This window comes from Camellia sinensis, chromosome 1 (assembly GCF_055761805.1).
Source record: "Camellia sinensis isolate YWXY chromosome 1, ASM5576180v1, whole genome shotgun sequence".
NCBI classification, from domain to species: domain Eukaryota; kingdom Viridiplantae; phylum Streptophyta; class Magnoliopsida; order Ericales; family Theaceae; genus Camellia; species Camellia sinensis.
The window spans coordinates 92,950,467-92,953,507 of NC_138961.1; the positions used below are offsets into that span (position 1 = coordinate 92,950,467).

A 3,041-nucleotide genomic window follows, 5' to 3' on the forward strand; every position below is an offset into this window, starting at 1 on the left:
TATAAACGGCTCCTAACCGGAAGGCACGTGGTATTTGCTCTATGTGTGTCTTTGATCTGTCATCTTGGACACTCAGGCCAACTTAAACAATATGAAACTACACCCCTTATCTCAACTTACCAAACTTATTTATCCCAAAACATTTCAAGATCATCAATTATTTTCTCAAAACTATAACTCAATTTTCGATATTCAAAAGCTATGTATGTGAATAAAATGCAAATGCAAATATATATAATCCCATTATACATTTTTCCACAATTTTCAATATTTTTCCTCAATGTGAAATACAACCTTCAACATTACTCAATATTTCAAATAATAATCAATATCCACATACATGTGACATATGACACATTTCCATATTCACAATTTATATAATTGACCAATTTCCATGATCCAAGTATTCCCAACATACATCCATGGAAAATTTCTCAACAAAAACTCATCAATTTCATAGATGATTCAATAATATATCAAACACATGATTTTCCTCATCTTTATCAACAAAATCTCCTGATCTCATGAGTTTTCCTCAAAATCAACTTCTTTTTTTCCCCCAAATTTCCAAAATCTAGGGTTTTCTCCCAAATGAATTTCTCTTCTTAAAAAAAAAAGTATTATTATCAGTGGACTTTCAAGAGTCACACATTTCATAAATCAAATAATTTCATGAAAATGATGAGAAAATACTACTTTTTAAGCACATTCAAAATCCACAACTCAACCCAACTCGTAAGCCAATGATTTCATCAAAGAAATAGGAGAAGACATGCCAAAATCATATATATAACACTTAAAGAAACTCCCTACCTCAAGCTTAGAGAGAAATGATGAGAAAAGCCCTAAAATCAACGGTGTCAAAATCCGATCTCCACGTTGCAGCCCTAAAAGCCCTAAAATCAATGTTGTATCCCCTGATGGGCTCTCCAAAATTGATGAAGAAACAAGGGTCAAATCTCCAATGGATTTGAAGAGATAAAAAATTTAATAGGGTTGGTGGGTGTTTTCTAGAGAGAGATGAGAGACAAAATAGTAGAGTGAAGTGCAGAGAGAGAGGAGAATGAGAAGTGAAGGAAAAGGTTATTGCCTTAGCTTTTTAAGTGATTGGACACCTTTCACGAAGCTAACTCCAGATAGACTACTCAAGCGATGGATCATGCGCTTGAGTGGTGAATTTAAACTCACAAAATCTCTCTCCTCTACAGATAGACCGCTCAAGCAATAAAACCTTTGCTTGAGTTTGCCACTCAAGCGGTGAAATCACACTCCTAGTGTTTTAGACTTCAGAATGAAGAACTGGATGGATGGGTTTACCACTTGAACGAAAAAAGGACTGCTCGAGCATATTCAACTTTCAAGTGAGGCTAAAATCAACCTTAGAGCATTCCCACCATTCTTGGATTCGATCCAACAACCAAAGACCCAAGTCAACAACTCAGAAAACACTTTAGGACAGGAATGAATAATCATAAAGAGAAGAATAGGTGACAACACATGGTTCATGAGTTTCGAAAGCAATAAGGAGTAGAAATTTTGAATTAATATACTCAAGATATTTTAAAAAGGCCCAATACATCACACTTTCTCCACTTTTCCTTAGATATTTTCAACACTATTTTCAACAAAACATATATAACCAAACAATGGTCTCAAGTTTGATAAAAATAAATAATCCAAACAATCCAGATCTAACAATCCAAACAATTGTCTAAGGTCATGTAACAGATCCAATAGTCCAAATAATCCCAACAATCCAGATCCGCTTTGAAGCCATAGCGAGACCTGCATATTAACAGCTTGATCACCTCAGTCATATATATATACATATTTAACAAAAACATATGGGGAGAGACAGAGAGAGAGATGAAAAGTTGGAGATGTATACCAGAAGAAGAAGTAGATCCTCAATTAGATCCAACAAATTGATACCTTCTTTTACTTTCTGTAAAGGTTCATAGAGGTACTTTTGGTTAATGTCTTATTCAATTAGATTTCTAAATTGAAAAATCGAGTCACACACACACACACACACACACACACACACACACACACACACACAGTGCTTTTCCGGTGAAGTTAATGCGGTGTTTAACAATGAGAGAAATGTCGACGATGACGGTGTAAACAGCAGCGACGATGAAAGTGGGAGTGTACTCCAACGTCATACCTTTCCCATGGCCATATCTTGGTGTTGGAGTTGGTGAGGAAGCGAATGTCTACAAGATCCTGGATCATGAATCTCAGATCTTGGATTTGTTGAGATCTTCCATCCGAAGCCCTTTCGAAAGTTTGTCGTCAGAGAGATCCTCCTCTAGTGCCTCATCTGGCTTTTTCCACGGTGGCTCCAACGGTGGCAATGGTCACCAAAAGAGAGAAAGTGGCGATCAGTCAGTGGTACGAAGTTGAAGATGGTCAATCGGCAACAACGGCGACAATAAAGGTAAAGGAAAAAATAAGAGGAGTAGAGAGAGAGAGAGAGAGAGAGAGAGAGAGAGAGAGAGAGATGAGAGGGGTTTGGATCCATAACCGTGGTTACAAAATATTTATACACAGGGGCATTTTAGTCATTTTCAAGCATGTCCTTATAGACAAAAGTATTTTAGAGTGCGGACTTTTCACCAAACAAAATTCAAATTTGGATTTATAGACCGAGTGCCTAATAAAATATGGTTAGCAATTTTATTTTTGAGTTTATTACACTTTCTAATCATAAGCTATTGTATGAAATGTATGGATATTTTTCTTGGTGCCAACTTAGTGGGTATTGTGGTGTTATGCTCTACTTCTTTATTGATGTAATCTCATATGAAATGTATGTTTTATTTTTCTCAATAAAGGTTCTTTTTGCTGATAAAAAATAAATAAGTAAATAAATTGTTTACATATTCTCTAAACTATCGATTGAGACTAGTAAGTCCCTAAAGTATATGAATTCAATTTATTTAGTCCCTAAACTATTGATTAAATCTATTAAGTCCCTAAAATATCTAATTCAAACAAATTTAGTCTCTGAAAGGATTACAAATATAAAATATAAG

General features: G+C 35.1%; 1 long non-coding RNA gene across 1 annotated transcript; it reads right to left on the reverse strand.

Annotated features, from left to right (window-relative positions):
• Positions 1-1,537: 1,537 nt before the first annotated feature.
• LOC145789864 (uncharacterized) lies at positions 1,538-2,501 on the reverse strand. Its single transcript, XR_014328292.1, has 3 exons — positions 2,171-2,501; positions 1,889-1,945; positions 1,538-1,785 (listed from the first exon to the last, which is right to left on the reverse strand). It is a non-coding gene; the product is annotated as an uncharacterized LOC145789864 (long non-coding RNA).
• Between the last annotated feature and the right edge of the window lie 540 nt (positions 2,502-3,041).